General features: G+C 34.4%; 1 long non-coding RNA gene across 2 annotated transcripts; it reads left to right on the forward strand.

Annotated features, from left to right (window-relative positions):
- The first annotated feature begins 626 nt into the window (after window positions 1-626).
- LOC127851483 (uncharacterized) lies at window positions 627-9,536 on the forward strand. 2 transcript variants are annotated; one of them, XR_008035790.1, is made up of 3 exons: window positions 627-742; window positions 8,941-9,034; window positions 9,181-9,536. It is a non-coding gene; the product is annotated as an uncharacterized LOC127851483 (long non-coding RNA). The 2 variants fall into 2 exon arrangements; XR_008035791.1 differs by lacking the exon at window positions 627-742 and adding an exon at window positions 6,811-6,883.
- Window positions 9,537-12,161: the final 2,625 nt, after the last annotated feature.

Here is a 12,161-nt window from a genome sequence, read left to right on the forward strand (position 1 = left end):
ATTTAATTTCATCAATGAACAACTATTAATATGATGAGTGGTTCAGATTTTCAGATTTTCGGGCCTAGCAAAATGAACTTCGCTTTATTTGGAACCGACCTAGTAATTGATTTATCCCATCAATTTTCTTAGTCGTCAATAATTACTTTAAAAATATATCACCGAAGCAGCTTTCCGTATTTTATTTCATCACTTGATTACGCAATTAATGACGTACTCGTGTGACGTCATTTCGGTGACGAAACATTTTGGGACAACAATATGGACGTGGTAGTTTTTTTAACAGTAAATCATTAGTTTAAATCATCTAACAAATCCAAAACGCATTTCGGATTGTGTGTTTGTCATGCATAACACCTTAAAAAGAGACACTGGAAGTGTTTATCGTTGTAACTTTATTGTTATTAGCATTGGATTAAAGTTGCTATTGAGGTAAGCGTGTCGTTTATACTACTGAGTAAATTGATTTTTTATGACCCCTGTCAAATCTTAAATAATGGCATTAATCTATTCTAAAGCACAGTTTCAGCTCCAATCGATATTTTAATTATTAAAATACAGCGGAAATGCAAAATTGCGTACTGCGCATGCGCGAATGGGACAGTGTAATGTTTAACCATTCCGCACGTGATTGCTATGGTAGCGGGCGACAGTATTTTTTTGACAGTAATTTTTTTCCCTCTGGGTCTGACAGTATATCTATGTAACGATGGCCTATGGGAGTTTAGCATTGTGAATAAAAGTGAGGTATAATAATATTAAATATTGTGCTAGTTGAAAAAAAAAATAGGTTCAGTTACATGCTTTTGTCTTGACGTGTAAGAATGTTAATTCCGAGATCGTTATTCCGAAGATGATCGGAACTTGATGAACGCAAAAATCTTCTCCATTGGTAACTACAGCCATCCAAACATCCTCAAGTTTATTGCTACCGTCGTGGACGAGCCCGTTGGTACGCATGTATTTGTTGTCGGTCTTTATGTCTTTTACTTATGTTTGTTTTTGTCTATAAGTCGTTTTTTTCGGAATATCTGCCTGTCTGTCTGTCCGTCCGTCCGTTTGTCGGTTGATCGGTCTTTAGCCTGTCTTTTTTTATTCTGGTATTTTGATCGTCTGTATGTCTATTAATGTATTTGTCATTTTGTAAATGAGTCTCTTATATAGTATGATATATTTATATATTTAAACATTTACCACATCAATCCGTCCACTGTAGTTTCTACGCAATGTACAGAAGATTATAATATATAAATCGACTCGCCTTTACGAATATTAATTATAGAAGTCCTTACATCTGTATGGTCTTACAAATTCTTGTAGTAGAGGATCGGGCACCAATTGAGCATAAGACCCTCTGGAAATATAGTGGTTCGTGACCTAGTTTTTTCAACGTAAATGAATTATAGGAACTGCTACTAATTGAATATTTGCCAACGGTTCGATGTGTATCCTTTACAGAATCAAAGCGCTGTAGGCACTGAAGGTCTGGGGCTAGGTTTAGTGTGACGTAAAATGCTTTGTCCGAATTTCTCCTTGTGTCCGAATTTATACGGATTGACCCTAGCGGTTGAGTGCAGAAGCTCAGAGACTGCAAGAAAAAAACATAGTTGTGTATATACTACAGTGTACATATACGGTGGAGTACAACACGATACTGGTTGTGGGAACGATAACCTTTTGTTCAACTCTACAGATCTGGTAGAAGTTCGTCTGCATAGGCGGTGAAGATATACAACAACAACATTAAGTTGCCGGTAATGCCCCGGTGGAGCCCTGGTGAAAGCCGGTGGCATTCAGTTACAGTTGTCTGCTCTTGTTTATAGATTGGGGTCATGTTGGTAAAGAAGTTTGCAAAATATGAAAGGTCGAGGGACATTGAAAATATTTGAGGTGGTTCGCAAACTTTTTCATAGATTTATCAATAGTATGCATATTCTAAGTGAACAAAGGGCCATAATTCATACAATGGACATAGGAAATATTTTGGGTGGTACGCAAACTTTAACATTTATAATATGCATATTCTAAGTGAAAAAAGGGCCATAGTTCATACAAAATGCTTGATACAGTTGTCTGCTCTTGTTTAAATGTTAGGGCCATGTTGGTAAAGAAGTATGCAAAATATTAAAGCAATATGTCAAGGGACATGGGAAATATTTGGGGTGGTACGCAAACTTTAACATTAATAATATGCATATTCTAAGTGAACAAAGGGCCATAATTCTTACAAAATGCTTGATACAGTTGTCTGCTCTTGTTTATAGGTTGTGGTCATGTTGGTAAAGAAGTATGCAAAATATTTAAGCAAAGTGTCAAGGCACATAGGAAATATATAGGGTGGTACGCAAACTTTAACATTTGCACGCTCACGCCGACGCCGGGATGAGTAGGATAGCTAACTATATATATTTCATATATAAAAGTCGAGCTAAAAATGGAGGTCACCAGTAAAAAGGAAAAGTTCCCGCTTGACAATTTAGGTTACCCCCCTTTTCCAGAAACGCCATACTGAATTTGAGATTTTTATATGTGAGCATAAAGATGAGCTAAATGTTAAAAAATTATTATAAATAGATAAAAAAGAAATGAGGAAAAGCCTATAACTAACTCATTAACATATAAACATACATACATTTCATATATCATGTGTGAGATGGAACCTACTCAGTGCATTAAGATTTGCTAACATAGTTTGAAATTGGACGTGAAATGCGTTCTTCTATAAATAAGACTTGAAAATGTTACAGGGAAATAAGAACATTAATAATTAAGTAACAAGGCACATTTAATCATTCAATCAAACACGTTTAAAGGAAAATAGATTTATCAATTTATCAATGACTAGTGATACTAGTGATATTAAACATTCAACTTATTATGACAAACAAAACAAATACATGATTGTCATGGTAGTTCTTTGAAAAACTTCGACAGGTTGGAATAAGTGTCTCAAAAAGACGCTTGGCATTGGTGACCCTGGGCTGACCGTCAGAGTTATTCATTATGAAAATGTTCTTGAGACCATCGCGTTCAAAGATCATTTTAAGATGCATAAGGTTGAGTCCAGAGCCAGCTATAATATTTATGTTGTTGCAGCATTGAACACATGACTGTAAAAAACAAGAACACTCAGTGACTGCAAGTTCCTAGCTTTTTCTGGGTTGAATTTGAGTCCATATTCTGTCTGGTTTCATTTTCCTCCTGCACAGGTAATCAGCATACAATGTTTCACTGAAAAGATAACTAAATTGTTCCTTTGAAGTTGATATTTGACTAGTAAATGTAGTTATATTCAGGCAGGTTCATAGAACTTTCTTATTTATTTGGCTTAAATAAGCCTTCTCAAAGTTGTTTCTATAAATTTACAACATGTTCTTCATGTTATTTAACAAAACAATCATATACAGATGTCAAATACACAAGCACTTGTATAGGAGTAAGAACTGACATTAGTGTTTCATGAGAAGTGTGACATAATCCATTATGATATGCGTCATGGTTTTTATTTATTCAAAAATTCACGACATAGCATGTCATTACTAGTATTTTATATGATACACCCTTTTAAACTGGATTAATAAGTCAGTGTAAACACCTCATATATACATTCTTCATCCTTATGTTAATACCAAATACATGTATTATCCCTACTGGATATGAAACTGACTATTAACGTTACATTTTATTTATTACTTAAAACATTGGTTCTACATTAACAATCACATACATCGGTGAAATACCTACTTCGTTTCCATCTTATAAGCCTGTCTGCTATAAAGAAGATAGTTGAAACTTGATGAATGGTCCTTCCCGCATGTATTTCCATTTTCTTTTAGTTCAATTGATCATTGGGACATAGTGTTGACAAAAAGTAATTAACCGTTCCTGGACCACCAATGTTGTTGATCATTGCTGAAAAGATAATAAATATGCAGCATTTTAATTTGGATAACCATAATACATAATTTAGGTGATCACACAAGTAGCAGTCATTGGCATATCATTTTCAGAAAAGTAATTTTAGTATTTGGAACAAAATATACTTTTTTGTTGTTTGTTTAAGGAAAACATCATTACTCGGTCATAAAATTCAAATATGCTGTCCTTGATTTCCATGCATTTACAACACAACTTTTTCCTTTCATGGCATATTTTCTTTTTCAAAATGAAAGCAAATATGAGCCTGATTATTTGTTAAAAATCACTGACAGGGTGCACTTTTCCTACAAAATCTACTTTACTCCATTTATGAATAATGAAACTGTTATACTTGAAAAAAATAAATATTGCATAATCCATGTACCTTCCTGTTCCGAGCTTTGTGTTGATAGCAAAACAAGGCATTCCTTTCTTGAAAAGTTGAAGACTCTTCTTAAAGTGAGGGGTTTTGCCGTACGATAACCCGTTCACATGGCTACAGTCATCACACAAGCATGAATCCACTTTATCCCCTTTTACTGCTCACCAACAATATTAAATTTTGTAAGTGACACGGGTTCTAAACGGTATTCTTCACAGTTGTCAAAATTTTCAAGCGTTTGACATTCGTATTGCCAGGAATCGTTTTCTTCATAAATATCAACACTGCCATGCATTAGTTGACGTTTATCATTAACTCCAGTGACATTAATAAGAACAATAATAACACTTTTATTATCTTTCTCCTTCAATATAGCAAATTGCATTTTCTTTAAACGACCCAATCCGTCAGGTACAATGTCGGCCAGATTTGTTGTCATTGTATTTAGCTGGCGGATCCTACATTTAGTATTTCATAGCATTTTCATAGAATATTCGTAGTTTTCCGCAAATTCCCGGATAACATTCGGAGTGACGGATATGTACGAAAGAAGGAGATATTGCACGAAGTTCATAAGAGTGCTAATACCTTAAAAAATGTATAAGAAAAAAATCTTGTCACTGTCTCCGTAGACACTCGTATATTTTCGGCCTAGACCGTCAAGTGAGGAACTTATTCTCACATGAATATGCAAACAATAATAAAACTATGTCGTACCCAATGCTTAGCAATTTTGCTTCAATAATATTTTTACACGTTTTATGACACTGTCATGTTATATAGTGATGTTCTGTATTTACAATGCGGGTTATCGAGATCTGCGAAGAACTTCTTTGCAGGGCACTATTTGTTTGTACAGGTCCTTCTTCTTTGATTGCGCATGAATGACCGCCAAGTGGTAAATCGGACTTTCAGGAATTCATTAATTCGTGGATGTTTTGGCAGCCAGCCAATTCTGACTGTCTCAGAAATTTTTATCATTACTATGGCCTTAGGGCTTTGCCCAAGGCCAAAAACAATAGTATTCTATTGTAATGTTTAAACATTCTTTTAGGTTTAAAACAAGTTATTTGGCTTCTATCGACTCTATGTTTGAAGGGCACAGGTCGGCCACTTAAAGCCAGAATTCCTAAAGTTGTTTTTAATATGTCCTAAAAAGTTGAACATTTTAGAAGACGAAGCAGGTCAGATGAGCACAAGGCCTTTCCAATCAACATATTAAGCGTCGTCTGTATCATACACTCAACTAATATAATATTTATCATAATTTAAACAAAACAAACATAAAAATTAACAAACCATCAATTGGCACTCACATTTTACATTTTTGATAAGCGTTTACATATAATTATTCGATGTGACGTCTGTACAAATACCGATCAAATATATGTGTTTCGAATATAAATTGTTAAAATATAATGTTTATATCGTCATCGGAACCCACGTTCACTCAAATACACTATGTTTTATGATATACATTGAAAGGCTAGCATTATTTCGTAGTCATAATTAATTAATTAGACATTTAATTGGTTTCCGTTTCCGATTCTGCAGGGAAATATAACTCGTCAAAACACGCGTTTTCAAAACAGTTACAGTGAAGTTGGTGTACGCTTTTTTACTATTACCGTTATCCTTTCACTTTTGTCATATAAATTATATCGTATGCGCCAAAATGATCTTTTTCCACACTGGTAATTCAAATTGTATATAATAGTGAAGTAATCGTTCATTGGTAATTAGTTACCTCATCAATATTTACGACAATGAAATTTTGCCAGCCGATATATATGTTTTGACAGCACTAGAAATGCCAGGGGCTCCGACGATGAGGTTGTATTTGAAAAACGATGGGTTTTTTGCTATCTGAAAGGACTCTTAAGTGTGGTTTTGTAGTGGGCCCATTCATTGTGCTTGAGTACCGCGAGAATGGGACTCTGAATTACTACCTCGTAACAATGCGTGACCACGTGACCCTCAAGCAATAGGAGAACCTGTTCCGGTTCGGAATGGAAATCGCCCCTGGAATGGAATATCTGGCCTCAAAGTCGGTGAGTGGCCCGGTAATACCGGATCTATAAATCACATTAAACCACAGACTGCTGTAACAAATTTTAAATATTCAAACCCATACACGCTCAAATGTAAGGTATAAGTGAAGAAACAAGCATGCAAGGATTGTCAAACACATTCTTAGTTGCTTTATTTAGGTACTTTACGTTTTAATTGTAATATTTATTGTTTAAACGTTGATGTGTAGAAGGCACCCCACTATCACCATGTCTGTTCATTTACTGAAATGCTCGCCCTTTATAAAAAAATCTCGAATATCTTCGTGTACCTGTATTAATATCTCTACTAACTTCTGATGCCTGAGTAAGCAGCTCTACTTCATCTAAGTAAGCATCGTGTATTTGCGTACCTTCAAATTAACAATCCCATTATTAGTATCTTTTCCAAAATAAAAAATCCTGTATTACTCAGGTGGTCCACCGCCGATTGGCAACGCGGAACGTGCTGATCAACAGCATGCACGAGGTTAAGATCACGGGATTCGGACCGCTGACGATGAACAATGAAAAGGTATTCACCGCTTACGTGAGGATCCAGAAGCGATTTATGATTTAACTTTGGATGGAATTTATTTCTAAATGATAGTACGATGTTGTACAAATGATGTATATGATAAGCAGAAACTTTTAGGAAAAAAAAGAACATTTAGTTATAATCCTAACAAAAAAGTTGATGCAATCATGTGTGACTTATCTAGCTTGTTTCAATATATAGAATGAGGATGACTTTGTCAAATGGGTCGCACCAGAGTGCATGATATACTCGCGCGACGCCACAGAGAAGAGTGACATTTGGTCGTACGGCGTCACTCTATGGGAGATATTCTCGCTGGGTGTGTATGCCAGTCATTGGCAACGTGACGTCACGCTTTCTTAAAATACATATTTTCATGTGTCTTAACAGAAAATAACTTCACAATCTCTTACGGTTGACAGTCAAATGTAGACGGACAGTTAGACACGTTATTTACGTATACATCGGGTCAGAAAGGTCAATTGGTACACATAGCAGACATATTTACACATATCGAATGTATGTTAAGGTCATGACATTAGAAGTAGTGTTATTCTTAGGCCTTGTATAATACTTTCATTGCAATAACATACCGACAGTATTAACGGTAGATATTATGAACAATCAGTAGAATAATATGTACTGATAAGTAACTCACAAATTACATTATATTTATACTTTTAGATATAACGTAATATATTTTACATTAAAACTTTACATTAATTAATTAAAGGTAGAAAATGTTGTTTTAATATGAAGTATGGTATTCGTTTTTCAAACAGCTTTTTTAACATAAATAACAGTGGAATAATTAAATGACGTTTGGTGAATTTAATTTCACATAGAACTATTGTAAGGGTTAGTTTCGTAGTTGATTGTGCAGTATACATTCTTATACAATATGGAATTCGCCCTCAAACTTGTTTGATGCGTCTTGATCTCTTCATCCTACCCGCTTCTATTTCCAAATAATGTTCAGACATTTTTAATCTCGACTGTGCAGTTTGGCTATTGTTAATGTTAAGGATCTAGTCTTAAATCTAACAAATTGTGCATGTTTTGCTCTAGAATACTCATAACGTTCATTTGATAGATGTGGTCTAAATGTATTTTTTATTTGTCTTTAAAACGTATTTGAACTATAGTGGTATTTTCTCCTCGTACATAAACCAACACATGGTAAATCCTTATAATTGCTGAAGTGACTTCATTGCATATGCTCAATACCTTGTATCATGTCATGTCTGTATACTAAATTATTGTGTATATGTACAATTAGGATAAAATACACTGCATTTTCCAGTATACATTAACGCTATAAGATAGTAATGGAAACTACTACAACTTGAATAAATCAACTACGCGAATTAAGTTAAAGAACATTAAACATCATTTTTTTAGTATTTACGCCCTATTGTAATTTGATAAAATACAATTATCACCAATGTTATCAAATGTGTAGCTCCTTTTTAGTCTCTGAAAACAAAAGGGTATTATCTGCATACAACAACGCAAATAGGTTCAATATTCATCTCATCAAATGTTTTTTATAAAATAATCGTCCATATAGTTTGAGTACATATATAACAAAAATATAAATGGCAGCTCACTCGTTTAGCACCGAGAAAACATTCACAATTCCTCATTGATACTGTTGTTATATTTGATTTTAGACTTAACACTGACATAAATAGACCTAATTATACCTTACAGTTAACCTGTAACTCCAAATGTCAGTAATATTAACCAGATTAAATCTTTCACTAAATAGCTAATGCTTGGGTCAGATCCACAGAACAACATGTTATGTATTTTTTTATTTTTTTAAAATGCATACATGCGTTATGTAGCACACAATTAAGTGTCAACTGTTCACATTATACCTACTAAACCATATTGGCCTTCAACATTCAATTGTATTCCTATGGCCAAATAAATAAATAATTTTAAAGATTTTTTGTAAAGGCTTTCCAAAAGTACTTAATAATATAATTCCCATATAATTACTAGAATGTATGTATGCCTCTATTGGAGGTTATTTCACAATGTTTCAGTTCAGACTCCCTTCGCTAAGATTCCAAGCAGCGAGTTGCCAGCACGTATTAGGAAAGGTTTACGTCTAGAAATGCCGGACATATGTGACGACAGGTGAGTTGCCATTGTATCAATGGTATCCGGTTTAAAAAAGAGAAACAGTGTTTTTGTTTCGTATTTATTTTCATATTCCCTGAAAGAGCCTTATTATACCATGCATATGTATTTTATGTGTTCAACTTTTTATTTTGTTCTCCAAGTGGTATGACGTCATGGCGAGATGCTGGTCGTACCAAGCTGTCAGACGCCCGCGATTTGAGGAAATCCGCGTAGAGATGGACAACGTCTTCCGCACCACGACACGGCTAAAATAACACTTAAATTGCGTTAAAGATAGATTGTAGCTGACGATAGCATCTTTCCCTTGACGACATTTTAAGCAAAATATGTTTTACATTTTAATACTTGCAGCCTATGACCTAGTTTTCTTCATGACATTTGAGGCATATTCATAATTAACTTGATAATGGATAGAATTACATTACAATTTTCTTAAAAATAAATGAAGCTTGTAGATTGTAAAATTGCTTTTTGCAGATTATACATGGCGATATAATTTTGGGTTGCACATTACTCAGATTCGAACTTGGCCTTTATATTGTAAAAACAACCTTTCTTACTAAATAAAGGTTAATCTGTTAAGTTATAATTGTGGCTTCTAGAGTGTTTAAAGGTTTCTGCTCAAGTTTCATTGCGATTGAGTCATAATATGGCGTCTAAATTGGTAACAACTGTTCAGGTGAGCTGAAAATGTGCATATCTTTCGAATTGCACACCTCGTATGGAATGAATTAACATGGTGAAGTGATCATCATTGGCATTTGTTTACCCCTGAGTAGCTGAACGGAAAAATTATCCAATGACTATGCACACATTGAGTTTATATAGGCACACTTAAATTGAACGAACCCTGTCTTTACCAAACAAGGAAGGAAACAGCCTATTGGTCAATAATTGATTAGACAAGTGATTGCGTAAATTGATAACACATTGAATAAAAAAGGGCCCAATCAGCATAGTCATAACGATAGTGAGAGGGAAGTGAAATTAGCAGTACATAAGTTAGTGTAAATGGCGTTTCAAACATGCAAACAATACGTAAGTTGGTTATTTATTACACTGCAAATTACGGACTATTTTTGGTTTATATTCTAATTTTTGTTGTTTGTTGTTTCTCAAACGCGGTTAATTAAAAAATGCAATTTGTAAAACATGTCTTTGCAGGTGTTTACAAACTATACAAACGCTTTATATGTAATACATATGTTACAATAAATAATGTGGATATGGATTTTTGCAAATATATGTGCATCCGCGGTACAATATTCCGACTTTGCGACTTTAACTCTGCTGACGAAAATATGTTTAATGGTGCGTGGCAACCAACCATCTTATAATGAAAACAATTCTGATGGTTCATCGCATTACGTTAGTTAACAAACATTACAAACTGAAAATCTAATAACGAACACAACCGTTATTGTGCGTCGCCCTCAACCCCAAAGCTTTGTATTGACCGTTCCAATGCGGTGATCCCGGTTTTAATAAGCTTGTAGCTGGTGTTCTTTTATAAAAGTAGTGCATTGAACCAACATGTTCTCATCAGATATAAAATATGCAGTTTCGTCGTTTGCAATATTAAATTCTACAACAGTTGAATGTGTGCTGTGTGAATTCTGTATTTTTTTCAAATCCACCCCACGCTCGGCTTTTGTTCAGTTTATTTGCACCCCTGGGGTATATTTAAGTTCCTTAATTTATCCAGATTTCCAAATATTGGCATGTAGTTGGCGTGTACATCTGTAGTAAAGGTGTTTAAAGTTTAAACAAGATGAAATAAGTATTTTTTTACAGACATTTATTGTCCCCTACCGGTTTCACCGGAGGAGACTTATGGTTTGCGCTCTGTGTGTCTGTCTGTAAGTCTGTCTGTCACACTTTTCTGGATCCTGCGATAACTTTAAAGGTTCTTAATATTTTTAAATAAAACTTGAAACATGGATAGATGGCAATATGGACCTTATGCACGTCATTTCATTTTGTTCCTATGTCAAAAATTCTGGTTGCTATGGCAACGCATAGACTAGAAATACTGCTGTAAATGGTGGTTTTCTGGATCCTGCGATATCTTAAAAAGTTCTAAATATTTTTTTCATGAAACTTGCAACATGGATAGATGGCAATATGGACATTATGCACGTCATTTCATTTTGTTCCTACGTCAAAAATTGTGGTTGCTATGGCAACCAAAAAATTTAAAAAATCTGAAAATGGTGGATTTTCTGACAATGGTGGAGCCGGTAGGGGACCATATTGCTTGACAATAGCCTTGTTTTTTTATAACTTGTTATCTATGGACGAGCGCCATGAAATGTAAGTGGTTTCAGTCAAGTAAAAATTGGGTTGGGTAAAAACCAAGTGTCATAAAATTCAACATAGGATTATTTAAGTAATATTTGAATTTAGCTTTTATAGATACTTTATATACAGCAAAAATACCAAGAAATAGAGGGCTTTACCGTTTACTTTTTTAAATAAAAATAAAAACGCAACATGTTTGATTCGTATGTTCAGCAGTAAATCAACCAATTTAGCCTTAAGTTTGTTTTAATTTTAAAAATTGAAGAATGTGCATAAAAATTGCAACATATTTAACAATAAACTTAGCTGATATGCTATATTAAATCAAATTACGTTAGAAAAGAAATAAACACGTCGCAGAAAAAGTATGCGTTGTCGTTGGATTCGAACCTGCGCGGGAAGATCCCAAAAGATTTCAAAAGATATCGCCAAAAGATTTCAAAAGATATCGCCTTAACCACTCGGCCACGGCAACTTTACACAGGCTCTTCAATCTTCGAAGAAATCGCGGGAAATCATTATGGGTGCGCTACCTTAAAGCCAAACGCATGCTTTACAGAACACTGCTTTAATTTTAAAGAAATTAGGCTAAACTCCATTTTCAACCAGGAGAGACTTTCTGAAAATATCATTATAGCGGACGTCACATGCAAATCTGGGTAGACACTTTGCGCACAAGTAGCCCGGTTTTCCGAGATCAAAACTCATATGTTTTTAATACATCTTGTAGATGTCATCCAACTTAAAAAAGATTCTGGTCGTTGACTTTGAGCATACACTGGTGGATGAACACTTTGCTATACAAAAACACAACAACATC

Source organism: Dreissena polymorpha, chromosome 11, assembly GCF_020536995.1.
Source record: "Dreissena polymorpha isolate Duluth1 chromosome 11, UMN_Dpol_1.0, whole genome shotgun sequence".
NCBI lineage: Eukaryota > Metazoa > Mollusca > Bivalvia > Myida > Dreissenidae > Dreissena > Dreissena polymorpha.